This window comes from Felis catus, chromosome D1, assembly GCF_018350175.1.
Source record: "Felis catus isolate Fca126 chromosome D1, F.catus_Fca126_mat1.0, whole genome shotgun sequence".
Taxonomy (NCBI): domain Eukaryota; kingdom Metazoa; phylum Chordata; class Mammalia; order Carnivora; family Felidae; genus Felis; species Felis catus.
The window spans coordinates 104525521-104541526 of NC_058377.1; the positions used below are offsets into that span (position 1 = coordinate 104525521).

Consider the following 16006-nt stretch of genomic DNA (forward strand, 5'->3'; position numbering starts at 1 on the left):
CTGTACTTTTCACCCCCACCTCTTATTTATTTCAAAACCAGAAGTTTGTACCTCTTAATCCCCTTCACCATTTTTCTCACACCACCCACCTCAACCACCGGTTTCTTCTCTATGAGTCTATTTCTGTTTTACACCTTAATACTTAATGGACCTGCTTTTCTATGGCGCTAATATTCCTCGCCTCTCACTCTGTGTATTACAGGGGCTCAGTAAGTCAACCAGAAAGAAGTCTGTGTACGCTCTCAAAAGGTGCAAGAACCAAATGAGTCTGTGGGAAATAAAAACCAATCCCACCACTCCCCTGGTTTGCCGATTCCAATCACCCACTTTACTCCCTGCTCTGCAAATCTACATGGAGGATATATACTCTAAGTTTGCCCAGTTATTAACGAGGTATAATGTGGCAATGAGTACAGAAGTAGTGGACAGGGAGAGAACAAAACGTACTTAGAGACAGGGAAGAAGGAGGCAGGGGAAGGCAGGGATGCAGATGTCATAACAGAAAGTAGGACAGACTGTGATACACTGAGCACAATTCTACTCCCCTCCATATGCTTACACTCACTTCTAACTCACTACACTCACACATCTAATTTCATCCTCAATGGTCAAAGAAAATTGACCTTTGATGGTCAAATTTTCTGGTGAAAAGCCATCAGTTACCCTGTATCCTCCAAGCTTAATAACATTTTTTTCAATCCTCTTTCTCCTCAACTTCTCTGATACATTTGGACCTGGTAACCCTCCTTTCTCTTCATCTCGCTTGTTGGCTTCTGCATTTTTCTTCCCATTTCAAAAAGTCTAAGATAAGTATTTCCAGGGATCTCTCTCCAACCTCCTTCTTTTTTGAAATCTCACACTCTTTTAGTTCTCTCACATCCTTGTGAGTCACCCCATACTGGGTCATATCTGTGTCTTCAGAAGAATCCCACACAAAAACTTGTTTTCAAGTCTTTTTCAAAGGCATTCAGTCATTTTTTAAAAACATAAACGCTCCACTTAGAGGTGAGTGAAGTTATATGCAGTAGAATAATGAGGCATAGAGCCAGAGACACTGGTAATCTGCTCCTTGTTGCCTTTGCCTCCCTCTGTAGTAAGGATTAGCCTCCTGAGCTTCCCAAGTTGGTTCAACCTTGGTCAGGTCCCTACCTGAGTTGGCCTCCAGTTCCTAAATGGTTGCCACTTTGTATTCAACTGGCTCTGGAGAAGAATCCAACATGGCAGAGAAGTAGGGGGACCTGAACTCATCCCTCAAACACAGCCAGAGGATTTGTAATTCCAAGAGTCTGGGCTGCAGAGTGACAGAGACGTCTCCAGGGGCCCACAGGGACAACCTGGTGGGCCACAGGTGCATGATTGTGAACTGGGGGAGATAAAACGGGCAGCGTAGGCACAGAGGGGAGTGATCCCCTTCTGTGGACAGACAAAGGGAAGAGAAAGAGAGGCTGTGGAAGGGTAGGATTGTATTCAACTGACACTGAGTAATACTAATAAATCTCCCTTTGGCTTCAGCTAGATTAGCACATGTTTACATGGTGCTTATGTGATGTGTTTCAGTCCACAAACTTGGGTGTGGACTGAAATATTTGTAATTCTTCATCATATTCTTTAAGAATCCAACCCATGCAGTCAGTTCTGCCCATTTTTCTCCATACCATCCAACAAATTCACACACACACATTGATGCACCATGTACCATAAGGTCTTGGGGTCTTAAAATAGTACAAGTCCTTGGAGAGGTGATTTCTGTGGCTAGTCCACACCACTTACCACCGAGAAACTCATTGCTTTGGTTCATATTAGACCCTAAGTGTCCTGTGAATTTGATGCTTCTGTACCACACTTGGAATACAGGATCTTTTTCCAAAATTGCAAAAATACAGTGTCTAGGGTCTGGACTTAACAATGTAAAAATGTAAGAAAGATAAAAACCATCTTCTGAGAGGTTTTTCCGTCCCACTGAGAATGATTCTAGGGAGCAAGTCAGAGGCCCCTAAAGCCCCCTGGGGCCCACAGCAACTTTCCAATCTGCAAGAATTCCACTTTTCTCTGCTTTTCAAAGGCAATCTCTCCCTCAGCTCCCCTTTTTGAGGTACCTTGTACTGTCCCATCAATGAGTTTGAGTCTAGAGCTGACAAAATCAAATGTGTTTAGGAGCCAATAAAGGAATGTAAATGTGTGAAGGAGCTGTTTATAAGACCAGGTGAAAAGGCCATAGGGAGCCAGAGCACTGATGATTTACTTAAAGGAAATCTAATTGTTGTTTTTTTTTAACTGTCTTACTAAACCTAAACCTTACTGAACCTAACCTAGGTTAGGTTTTCATAAAATTGGAAGAGTTGATTTTCTTTTTTTTAATACGAAATTTATTGTCAAATTGGTTTCCATACAACACCCAGTGCTCATCCCAACAGGTGCCCTCCTCAATACCCATCACCCACCCCCCTCCCTCCCACCCCCCACCAACCCTCAGTTTATTCTCAGTTTTTAAGAGTCTCTTATGGTTTGGTTCTCTCCCTCTCTAACTTTTTTTCCCCTTCCCCTCCCCCATGGTTTTCTGTTAAGTTTCTCAGGATCCACGTAAGAGTGAAAACATATGGTATCTGTCTTTCTCTGTATGACTTATTTCACTTAGCATAACACTCTCCAGTTCCATCCATGTTGCTACAAAAGGCCATATTTCATTCTTTCCCATTGCCAAGTAGTATTCCATTGCCAAGTAGTATTCCATGGTGTATATAAACCACAATTTCTTTATCCATTCACCAGCTGATGGACACTTAGGCCCTTTCCATAATTTGGCTATTGTTGAAAGTGCTGCTATAAACATTGGGGTACAAGTGCCCCTATGCATCAGTACTCCTGTATCCCTAGGGTAAATTCCTAGCAGTGCTATTCCTGGGTCATAGGGTAGATCTATCCTTAATATTTTGAGGAACCTCCACACTGTTTTCCAGAATGGCTGCACCAGTTTGTATTCCCACTAATGGTGCAAGAGGGTTTCCGTTTCTCCACATCCTCGCTAGCATCTATAGTCTCCTGATTTGTTCATTTTAGCCACTCTGACTGGAGTGAGGTGATATCTGAGTGTGGTTTTGATTTGTATTTCCCTGATGAGGAGTGACGATCATCTTTTCATGTGCCTGTTGGCCATCTGGATGTCTTCTTTAGAGAAGTGTCTATTCATGTCTTCTGCCCACTTCTTCACTGGATTATTTGTTTTTCGGGTGTGGAGTTTGGTGAGTTCTTTATAGATTTTGGATACTAGCCCTTTGTCCGATATGTCATTTGCGAATATCTTTTCCCATTCCGTTGGTTGCATTTTAGTTTTGTTGATTGTTTCCTTTGTTGTGCAGAAGCTTTTTATCTTCATGAGGTCCCAATAGTTCATTTTTGCTTTTAATTCCCTTGTCTTTGGAGATGTGTCAAGTAAGAAATTGCTGCGGCTGAGGTCAGAGAGGTTTTTTCCTGCTTTCTCCTCTAGGGTTTTTGATGGTTCCTGTCTCACATTCAGGTCCTTCATCCATTTTGAGTTTATTTTTGTGAATGGTGTAAGAAAGCGGTCTAGTTTTATTCTTCTGCATGTTGCTGTCCAGTTCTCCCAGCACCATTTGTTAAAGAAACCGTCTTTTTTCCATTGGATATTCTTTCTTGCTTTGTCAAAGATTAGTTGGCCATACTTTTGTGCATCTAGTTCTAGGGTTTCTATTCTATTCCATTGGTCTATGTGTCTGTTTTTGTGCCAATACCATGCTGTCTTGATGATTACAGCTTTGTAGTAAAGGCTAAAGTCTGGGATTGTGATGCCTCCTGCTTTGGTGTTTTTCAAAATTACTTTGGCTATTCGGGGTCTTTTGTGGTTCCATACAGATTTTAGGATTGTTTGTTCTAGCTTTGAGAAGAATGCTGGTGCAATTTTGATTGGGATTACATTGAATGTGTAGATTGCTTTGGATAGTATTGACACTGTAACAATACTTATTCTTCCAATCCATGAGCACGGAATGTTTTTCCATTTCTTTGTATCTTTTTCAATTTTCTTCATAAGCTTTCTATAGTTTTCAACATACAGATCTTTTACATCTTTGGTTAGGTTTATTCCTAGGTATTTTATGCTTCTTGGTGCAATTGTGAATGGTATCAGTTTCTTTATTTGTCTTTCTGTTGCTTCATTATTAGTGTATAAGAATGCAACTGACTTCCGTACATTAATTTTGTATCCTGCGACTTTGCTGAATTCATGTATCAGTTCTAGCATACTTTTGGTGGAGTCTATCGGGTTTTCCATGTAGAATATCATGTCATCTGCAAAAAGTGAAAGTTCATCTTTGCCAATTTTGATGCCTTTGATTTCCTTATTTCCTTTTGTTGTCTGATTGCTGATGCTAGCACTTCCAACACTATGTTAAACAACAGTGGTGACAGTGGACATCCCTGTCGTGTTCCTGATCTCAGGGGGAAAGCTCTCAGTTTTTCCCCATTGAGGATGGTATTAGCTGTGGGCTCTTCATAAATGGCTTTTATGACGTTTAAGTATGTTCCTTCTATCCTGACTTTCTTAAGGGTTTTTATTAAGAAAGGATGCTGAATTTTGTCAAATGCTTTTTCTGCATCGATTGACAGGATCATAGGGTTCTTATCTTTTCTTTTATTAATTCGATGTATCACATTGATTGATTTGTGAATGAATGTTGAACCAGCCCTGCAGCCCAGGAATGAATTCCACTTGATCATGGTGAATAATTCTTTTTATATCCTGTTGAATTCGATTTGCTAGTATCTTGTTGGGAATTTTGCATCCATATTCATCAGGGATATTGGCCTGTAGTTCTCTTTTTTTTTGTTGGGTCACTGTCTGGTTTGGGAATCAAAGTAATGCTGGCTTCAGAGAATGAGTCTGGAAGTTTTCCTTCCCTTTCTATTTTTTGGAAAAGCTTGAGAAGGATAAGTTTTATCTCTGCTTTAAATGTCTGGTAGAATTCCGCAGGGAAGCCATCTCGTCCTGGGCTCTTACTGGTTGGGAGATTTTTGATAACTGATTCAATTTCTTCGCTGGTTATGGGTCTGTTCAAGTTTTCTATTTCTTCCTGTTTGAGTTCTGGAAGTGTGTGGGTGCTTAGGAATTTGTCCATTTCTTCCAGGTTGTCCAGTTTTCTGGCATATAATTTTTCATAGTATTCTCTGATAATTGCTTGCATTTCTGAGGGATTTGTTGTAATAATTCCAATTTCATTCATGATTTTATCTATTTGGGTCATCTCCCTTTTCTTTTTGAGAAGCCTGGCTAGAGATTTATCAATTTTATTTTTTCAAAAAACCAACTCTTGGTTTCATTGATCTGCTCTACAGTTTTTTTAGATTCTATGTTGTTTATTTCTGCTCTGATCTTTATTATTTCTCTTCTTCTGCTGGATTTGGGGTGTCTTTGCTGTTCTGCTTCTATTTCCTTTAGGTGTGCTGTTAGATTTTATATTTGGGATTTTTCTTGTTTCTGGAGATAGACCTGGATTGCAATGTATTTTCTCTCAGGACTGCCTTCGCTGCATCCCAAAGCATTTGGATTGTTGTATTTTCATTTTCGTTTGTTTCCATATATTTTTTAATTTCTTCTCTAATTGCCTCATTGACCCATTCATTCTTTAGTAGGGTGTTCTTTAACCTCCATGCTTTTGGAGGTTTTCCAGACTTTTTCCTGTGGTTGATTTCAAGCTTCATTGCATTGTGGTCCGAAAGTATGCATGATATGATCTCAATTCTTGTATACTTATGAAGGGCTGTTTTGTGACCCAGTATGTGATCTATCTTGGAGAATGTTCCATGTGCACTCAAGAGGAAAGTATATTCTGTTGCTTTGGGATGCAGAGTTCTAAATATATCTGTCAAGTCCATCTGATCCAATGTATCATTCAGGGCCCTTGTTTCTTTATTGATACTGTGTCTAGATGATCTATCCATTGTTGTAAGTGGGGTATTAAAGTCCCCTGCAATTACCACATTCTTATTAATACGGTTGCTTATGTTTGTGATTGTTTTATATATTTTGGGGCTCCCATATTCGGTGCAGAGACATTTATAATTGTTAGCTGTCATGATGGATAGACCCTGTAATTATTATATAATGCCCTTCTTCATCTCTTGTTACAGCCTTTAATTTAAAGTCTAGTTTGTCTGGTGTCAGTATGGATACACCAGCTTTCTTTTGACTTCCAGTAGCATGATAGATAGTTCTCCATCCCCTCACTTTCAATCTGAAGGTGTCCTCAGTTCTAAAATGAGTCTCTTGTAGACAGCAATTAGATGGGTCTTGTTTTTTTTTTATCCATTCTGACACTCTATGTCTTTTGGTTGGAGCATTTAGTCCATTTACATTCAGTGTTATTGAAAGATATGGGTTTAGTCATTGTGATGTCTGTAGGTTTCATGCTTGTAGTGATGTCTCTGCTACTTTGTGGTCCTTGCAACATTTCACTCACAGAATCCCCCTTAGGATCTTTTGTAGGGCTGGTTTAGTGGTGATGAATTCCTTCAGTTTTTGTTTGTTTGGAAAAGGTTTATCTCTCCTTCTATTCTGAATGACAGACTTGCTGGATAAAGGATTCTTGGCTGCATATTTTTTTCTGAAGATTTCCTGCCATTCCTTTCTGGCCTGCCAAGTTTCAGTAGATAGGTCTGCCACTAGTCTTATGGGTCTACCTTTACAAGTTAGAGCCTGTTTATCCCTAGCTGCTTTGAGAATTTTCTCTTTATCCTTGTATTTTGCCAGTTTCACTTTGATATGTCATGCAGAAGATCGGTTCAAGTTATGTCTGAAGGGAGTTCTCTGTGCCTCTTGGATGTCAATGCCTTTTTCCTTCCCCAGATCAGGGAAGTTCTCAGCTATGATTTGTTCAAGTACACCTTTAGCTCCTTTCTCTCTCTCTTCTTCTTCTGGAATTCCTGTGATACGGATATTGTTCTGTTTGATTGCATCACTTACTTCTCTAATTCTCCCCTCATACTCCTGGATTTTTTTATCTCTCTTTTTCTCAGCTTCCCCCTTTTCCATAATTTTATCTTCTAATTCACCTATTCTCTCCTCTGCCTCTAAAATCCATGCTATGGCCGCCTCCATTTTATTCTGCACCTCATTTTATTCTGCACCTCATTCTGCACCATTATTCTGCACATAGCATTTTTTAGTTCCTCATGACTATTTCTTAGTCACTTGATCTCTGTAGCAATAGATTCTCTGCTGTCCTCTATGCTTTTTGAAGCCCAGCAATAAATTTTATGGCTATTATTCTAAATTCTTGTTTCGTTATATTGCTTAAATCGGTTTTGATCAATTCGTTAGCTGTCTCTACTTCTTGGAGTTTCTTTTGAGGAGAATTCTTCCGTTTCGTCATTTTGGGTAGTCCCTGTGGTAGCTCCAAACTGCAGGGTACTTCCCCTGTGCTGTCCAGAGTAACTTATGTTGGTGGGCGAGGCCGCAGTCAGACTGGTGTGTACCTTATCTTCCCCTCTCCCAGGGGCAGGACTCACTGTGGTGTGGTGTGGCCCCTGTCTGGGCTACTTGCACAATGCCAGGCTTGTGGTGCTGCTTCCATGGGATCTGGCCAAGGGCGTATTAGCTGGGGTGGACCCACAAGGTGCACAGGGGCAGGAGGGGCAGGGTTAGCTCACTTTGCCATCAGAGGTCCCCTGTGGTAGGGGCCCTGCAGCACTGGGAGGGAGGCAGGCCCATGGGAGGGATGGATCCACAGAAGCACAGTGTTGGGTGTTTGCACGGTACAAGCAAGTTTGGTGACGGGCCCTGGTTCCCTTTGGAATTTTGGCTGGGGGATGGGAGAGGGAGATGGCACTTGACAGGGGAAGAGTTGATTTTCTTTTTTTTTTTTTTTAACGTTTATTTATTTTTGAGACAGAGAGAGACAGAGCATGAACGGGGGAGGGGCAGAGAGAGAGAGAGACACAGAATCAGAAGCAGGCTCCACGCTCTGAGCCATCAGCCCAGAGCGCGGGGCTCAAACTCACAGACCACGAGATCGTGACCTGAGCTGAAGTCGGACGCTTAACCGACTGAGCCACTCAGGCGCCCCGAAGAGTTGATTTTCAAATACTACCTTATACCTACAGTTCCCAAGACCCTGGGGGAAAAATGAGCTGATTGTTCACAAGTACACTTTCACTTGCTAGATTAAATTTCCCACTTACGGATGACGGCAGGTGAGAGGGATCTGAGTGGGTGAGAAAGTAACCACCAGTGGAATGTCGGTGAGGCAATGCTCACCACTCCTAGGCTTGGCTCCTCAAATCCCCTGTATTTTTCTCATAATCTCTCTTCCCTCCTGTACTGGCCAGATGCAGAGAATCCAGGACCCAGAAGATGCTAAGATGTATGGAGAACTGACCCAGTTCATAAATAACTGCATACATTAAATCCATTGCTGAACATTCAGTTGGCTTGTGACCTAAAAAAGAAAACTTTTATAGTACTAGACCAAGGAAAGCATGGAATTATTTGTCAGAGAGGTTAGCCTCCTCAGAGTAATAGAACGGCTAAGACAAAAAAGCTTGTTCAAAATGGTTAACAGCCTTACCTTTTCCCCCTTGTATTAGCTATTGATGTGTGACACATTAACAGACCTGCAGCTTCTTAAAACAGCACAAGCTTATTATCTCTGTTTCTGTGTGTCAGAAGTCCTAAACAGCCTGGTTAGATTATTTGCTCAGAGCGTCACTTGGCTAAAATTCGAGTACTGGCCAGGTTTGTGGTCCTGGGGAGTGCAGTCCTCTTCCAAGTTGGAAGACTTCTTATTGGAAGAACACAGCTCCTCACATCTGAGGTCAGAGGACCCTGCTTCCTGGCTGAATGCCACCTGGGGGCTTCTCTCTGCTCCTAGAAGCCACTTCCATTTCTTCTCATGTGGCCCTCTCCATCTTCAACACAACCATGACTTGTCAAATCCTTCTCAAACTTCTCCTGCTTCTAGTTCTAAGGGGTCCCAGGATTACATGGGACCCACTCAGATAATCTAGGATGATCTCCCTACTTAAAAGTAAACACAGTAAAATTCCTTTTGCCATTCAAGGTAACCTATTTTTGGGTGTGATATCCTGTCACATTCACAGTCCTGGGAATTAGGGCATGGAACTTTCTTGGGTGCCATAATTCTTCTGATCACATCCCTGATGCACAATAAAGAAAGAAGAAAGATGATTCAATATATCTTGATGCATTATTTTTCCTTTTGCTACATGAACTTGACTTGTCACACACACAACCAAAGCAGCCATTTTCTAGGGTTCCAATAACCACAGTTCTATATTCACATGATTTTAAAGATAACTAGTCGGGGCGCCTGGGTGGCGCAGTCGGTTAAGCGTCCGACTTCAGCCAGGTCATGATCTTGCGGTCCGTGAGTTCGAGCCCCGCGTCAGGCTCTGGGCTGATGGCTCGGAGCCTGGAGCCTGTTTCCGATTCTGTGTCTCCCTCTCTCTCTGCCCCTCCCCCGTTCATGCTCTGTCTTTCTCTGTCCCAAAAATAAATAAAAACATTGAAAAAAAATTTTAAAAAAAAGATAACTAGTCATACGACATTATCTTGAGTAACAAGTAGCTCCACGTGGAACTCTAAACACCTCTAATTCAGCCACACACCAGACAAATATCATTTTATATGAATGCCTTTATGTGAAGAAAGTGATCTCCTCATTGTGGGAGATCAGAATTTAACTCCCCTTCCTCTTTCCAACCCCCAACATGATGACACAAATAAATGTTCCCCATCCTCCATTCTCTCTATAAACTCATAGTTTAGGCAGAGAGACATGTGTTTTCTAATCTCTTTACATATGCCACCAGAACTGAGCCACTTAATAAACTATTCTTTCTCTTGCAGTGTTTTTTCCTCTGGAATGGTGTTTTTCTTTACCTGCTTGCTTGCTTTTTCTTTTTTCTTTCCTTTTAACTTCGAACTCTCCAGCTTTCTAAATTTCTTAACACATTGATTCATACCACAAATCATATCCATTTTTTCATTTTGAAGGAGTTTCTCCTGGAGAAACTTCTGGAGAAGCCTACTCACCTTCTATTGCTGGTACACAGCTGTCATCCCCAAATCTCTTTTCCATTGTCCCTGGATTTTTTCCACAACCTTTTTTTAAATTTCACTGATTTCTCGCTTATCCTCCCTTGTTATGAAAAATAAAACAAAATGAAAACAAAAGAAAGTACAGTAGACTTCTGCATCCTTTTGCCACATATGGGTAGAACACATTTATTGATTTAAATTTTTTTTTTATTTGAGTATAGTTGATACACCATGTTACATTACTTTCAGGCATACAACATAGTGATTCAACTTCTCTGTATGTTACACTGTGCTCCCCACAAGTACAGCTAACATCTGTCACCACACAACACCATTACAGCATCACTGACTGTGTTCCTTATGCTGTGCCTTCTATTCCCATGACTTACTCATGCCATAACTGGAAGCCTGTATCTCTCACTCCCTTTCACTCATCTCCCATCCCCCTCTCCCTCTTCCTTTTGGCAACCATCAGTTTGTTCTCTGTATTTATGGGTCTGATTCTGCTTTGTATTTGTTCACACATTTCTTTTGTATTTTAGATTCCATATATGAGTGAAATCGTATGGTATTTGTCTTTCTCACTCTTGTTTCACTTGGCATAATGAGACCTTCTAGGTCCATCCATGTTGTTGCAAATGGAAAGATCTCATCTCACTTTTTATGGCTTCATAATGTGTGTGTCTGTGTGTGTGTGTGTGTACACATACACCATATCTTCTTTACCCATTTATCTATGGATCCTTAGGTCACTTCCATATCTATGCTCAATGTAATCCCTATCAAAATACCAACAGCACCTTTCGTAGAAGTAGAACAAATAATACTAAAATTTGTATGGAACCGTAAGAGACCGTGAGTAGACAAAGCAATCATGAGAAAGATGAACAAAGCTTGGAGGTATCACAATCCTAAATTTCAAGATACACTACACAGCTGTAGCAATCAGACAGTATGGTACTGGCACAAAAACAGACACATAAGAGACTCTTAAAAACTGAGAACAAACTGAGGGTTGACGGGGGGTGGGAGGGAGGGGGGGAGTGGGTGATGGGCATTGAGGAGGGCACCTGTTGGGATGAGCACTGGGTGTTGTATGGAAACCAATTTGACAATAAATTTCATATTAAAAAAAACAGACACATAGATCAATAGAACAGAATACAGAACCCAGAAATAAACCCACACTTACATGGCCAATTGATCTTTGACAAAAGAGGTGAGAATATACAAAGGGGAAAAGACAGTCTCTTCAACAAATGATGTTGGGAAAACTGGACACTATACAAAAGAATGAAGTCAACCACTTTCTGACACCATACACAAAATAAACCCAAAACAGACTAAATGCCTAAGTTGAGACCTAAAACCATAAAAATCCTGGAAGAGAACACAGGTAGTAATTTCACTGACATTGGTCACAGAAACATTTTTCTAGATACATCACCTAAGGCAAGGGAAATGGAAACAAAACAAAATAAAGCAAAAACTACTGGGACTACCTCAAACTGAAAAGCTTTTGCACAGCAAAGGAAACCATCAACAGAATAGAAAGGCAACTGGCTGAAGGGGAGAAGATATTTGCAAATGATATATCTGACACAGGGTTAATATCTGAAATATGTAAAGAATTTATAGAAGTCAACACCAAAAAGCCCAAACAATCTGATTTTTAAAAATGGGCAGACCTCCCCCGTTCATGCTCTCTCTCTGTCCCAAAAATAAATAAAAAAAAAAGTTGAAAAAAAAAATTAAAAAATAAATAAATAAATAAAAATGGGCAGAAGACCTGAAGAGACATTTTCCCAAAGAAAACATACAGATGACCAACAGACGCAGGAGAAGATGCTCAACGTCTCTAATCACCAGGGAAATGCAAATCAAATACACAGTGAGGTATCATCTTACACAAGTCAGAATGGCTAAAATAAAAAAGACAAGAAATAACAAGTGTTGGCAAGGATGTGGAGAAAAAGGAATCCTTGTGTCCTGCTGGTAGGAATGTAAACTGATACGGCCACTATGGAAGAGTATGGAGGTCCCTCAAAAAAATCAAAATGGAAATACCATATGCTCTAGTAATCCCACTACTGGTTATTTAGCCAAAGAAAACAAGAACACTAATTTGAAAAGATATATGCACTCACACGCATATCGCAGCATTATTTACAACAGCCAAGATATGGAAGCTCATTGATTTTAATGTTCCTAAGAACTGTTTTCTGGATCATTTTCTAACATAAAAATAAAAATTAACACCCAAATATACTTTATTTTGGTACATACCTCAATAATATATATTTTTTTACTTTTCAAAGTCTGTGAAGTTTTTTTAACTTTACATTTTGAAGTATTTTTAGGCTCATTCAAAATTCTTTGAAGCTGCAAAGATAAGTATCTGATGTATCCCTTCACCTACCTTCCCCCATTGGTTATATCTTATATATCTGTAACACGATATCAAAACCAGGAAATTGACACTGGTACATTTACAGTTAATTAAAATTATTCAGTTTCTGACATCTTTTGTCATCCATTTGTGTGTGTGTGCATGTGTTTAGCTGTGTCTAGCTCCATACGATTTTATCCTACGTATATATTTCCGTAACCATCACAACAGTCAAGATACAGAACTGTTTCATACCCACAAAACAACTCCTTTTTGATTCCTCCTTGTATTATCACCTCACCACCAACCCTACCTCTGTCTCCTGGCAACCACTATTTTTCCTTCCCATTGCTTTGCTATTTCAAAAATGTTACCTAAATAAAATTATACAATATTCAAGCTCTTGAGAGCTTTTTTTTGCATTAAGCATAATTCTTTTGAGGTCCATTCATGTTGCTGTGTGTATCAGTAGTCTATGCTTTTTATAGCATTCCATTCATTGTATGCTCCCACCAGATTTTAAGCATTCACCGACTAAAGGACATTTGGTTGCTTCCTGTACTTTTCCATTATGAAGAAAGCTGTTAGAATCATTCCCGTACAGGTTTTTGTGTTAACGTGAAGTTTCATTTCTCTGGGATAAATGTCCAAGAGTGCAATTTCTGAGTTACAAAACCTGCCAAACTATTTTCCAAAGTGACTTTACAATTTTTACATTCCCAGCAGCAACGTATGAGAGATCCAACTTCTCCGCATCCACACTAGCATTTGGCATTATCACTTTTCTATTTTAACTGTTCTAATGAGTTTGTAGTGATATATTATTGTGGCTTTAATTTACATTTTCCTTAATGGCTGATGAGTTCAAATACCCTTCCATGTCTCCAGTGGCCCTGTGAAGAAAAGCACATGGAAAGTAACATTTGGAAAATGTGTATGTCTGAAAATGTTTTAATCTAGATATCTTCAAAAGTTTGATGGGTTGTCTTGGCTATAAATTATAGATTAGAACAGCTTTTTCTTCTGAATGTTTAAGGCTTCACTGTCTTCTCAATTCTACTATTGCTGTTTGAAAAGTCCAAAGCCATTCTGGTTTCTAGTCCTTTAGGTGTGACTCAATTTTTTCCCCTCTTGGAATCTTAAAGGATGTTTTTGTTTGTACCAACTATACTGAAATTTATTCATGTGGGTCTATTTTCATCAATTCTTCTGAGAATTTAATTGCAAAATTTTAAATGATTTTCTCCTCTGTTTTTTCTCTTTTCTCTTTCTGTAACTGCTATTGAATGTCCTGAATTAGCCAGTTTATTGTTATTATTACTATTGTATTTTCTCTCTTTTATATTACCTTGCTCTTTGTTTCCCTACATTCTGGTTAATTTTCTCTACTACATCCCAATACTTTTACTGATATTTTCTTTTTGGCTATCAATTTTGTTTTCTTTCTTTTTTTTTCTTTTTTAAGGTTTATTATTATTATTTTTTTTTTTTTTGAGAGAAAGAGAGAGAGAGAGAAAGAGAGCGCATGAGAAAGCACATGCTAGCAGAGGAGGAGCAGAGAAAGAGGGTGAGAGAGAATCCCAAGAAGGCTCCACATTGTCAGTGCAGAGCCCAACACGGGGCTCAATCCCGTGAACCCGTAAGGTCATGACCTGAGCCAAAACGGAGAATCGGTCGCTTAACCGACTAATACACCCAGGCGTCCTTCATTTTCATTTTCTTTTTTTAAATTTTTTTTTCAACATTTTTATTTTATTTTTGGGACAGAGAGAGACAGAGCATGAACGGGGGAGGGGCAGAGAGAGAGGGAGACACAGAATCGGAAACAGGCTCCAGGCTCCGAGCCATCAGCCCAGAGCCCGACGCGGGGCTCGAACTCACGGACCGCGAGATCGTGACCTGGCTGAAGTCGGACGCTTAACCGACTGCGCCACCCAGGCGCCCCTCATTTTCATTTTCAAGAGATCTATTTGTTCTCTATTTCCATTGTGTAGTGTCTCTTCCCATTTCATGGATGCAATATTTCTTCCTACATTTCTGAGTATATTAATGGATTTTTTTTGTCAAGTTTTCTTCTCTTACATAGTCTCTGACCTTTTTTTCTTTCAGTTTCTGTATTTCACATTTCCTCTTATTTCTAGTAATTTTTCGTTGTCTGCTCACATGATAGAGGGAAATAATGAGAAAAGTTTATCTTTGAAAGGTTGGAACACACAGACAGTATTCGCCATCTGTAAGCTTCTCTGTTAGATATACTTACTGTATCACTGGTTTCAGAAACCCTACATTTCAGGGGCACCTGGGTGGCTCAGTTGTTGACCGTCTGACTCTTGTTTTAGGCTCAGGTCATGATCCCAGGGTCTTGGGATGGAGCCCCGCATCCGGATCCATGCTGAGTGTGAAGCCTGCTTGGGACACTCTCACACTCTCTCTCATGCTCTCTCTCTCTCTCTCCCCCTTCCTCCCTCCCTCCCTCTGCCACTCTTTCCTGCTTGCACTCTCTCTCTAAAATAAATAAAAAATAAAATAAAGTAAAAGGAAAGAAACCCTACATTTCAGTATCCTTCTTACTTTCTGATTAAAGGCTTTATTTTTAGTTTCTGATATATTGTATGTTTTTACTTATATGATGTTCTGGGAAATGATTTTGTCTGCCCCTTAGTCCCTGGTTAAAATAATCCCCTTCCCTCATATCCAATGACCCCTTCCGAGATATACCTGGGAGGGGCACTGGGTTTCATCAGTCATTCATGGGATAAGATCTCTGTAATTGCAAGAGCAAGAGAAAACCAAAGGACCTGCAAACACCTAAGCAGGTGACATCTGGTCTCAATAGTTAGCTGCCACTGCCTAGAGTATGAATATGCATCTTCAAAAAGGGGAAGATTTTGCACCAGAGAGAAAGACAAGAAATTTAAAGGCAAAGTTGAGCTTCAGCTACAGGAAGAGAGGGATAAGAGAAAGCACAGAGGGCCTTTCATGCAACTTTCCAGCATGGGAATTAGGGAAGCTGAGGGAAGAAGAGACTTGACCCCAGTAACTGTGAATCAGAGAAGGTTGGTCGCTTGGATCATTGCAACTTTCCTGGAGAAGCCAGCAGTAAGAGGCTTCAAATGAAGCTTGATTTGGGAACACTGAGGAATACAGGGGTATTATACATTATTCCATAAGCCACTTTAGAACGAGAGCATTTTTCATGGAAATTGTAGGCTTTAGCATTTTGGAAAACGAAAAGAAAGGGAAAGATATAGGAAGAAAGAAAAGCAGTGCACAAATTTATCTCATTCATGTATCGAAGGGCCTAGATGCTTTATTATCAGGAGGGCTACAGCATTCCATGGCCACCCTGAAATGTAGAAATGAGGTAAAATAACTTCTGACATTTCTAAAGCTCCTATAGCTAAGCTCACAAAAATCCGTTGAACACTTATCTGATAAAGAGCCAGCCAAAATAAACTTTGGAAATACTGCAAACACCAAGTAAAACAAAGCATTTAGCCACCATGATTAAAACAGCAGTAATAATAAAAATAATGCTAACTGCT

At 40.0% G+C, this 16006-nt stretch overlaps 1 protein-coding gene across 7 annotated transcripts in view; it reads right to left on the bottom strand.

Moving 5' to 3' along the window:
• Nucleotides 1–16006, bottom strand: part of LOC101100669 (membrane-spanning 4-domains subfamily A member 4A-like) — a 207363-nt gene that overhangs the window by 105615 nt on the left and 85742 nt on the right. The window contains exon 1 of one of the 7 annotated variants that reach the window (XM_045039364.1): nucleotides 10067–10153. The exons of the other annotated variants lie outside the window; for them this stretch is intronic. The gene's annotated coding sequence lies outside the window, so the exon portion shown is untranslated. Of the gene's footprint in view, nucleotides 1–10066; nucleotides 10154–16006 lie in introns of those variants that run through there. 7 annotated transcript variants of the gene reach the window in all.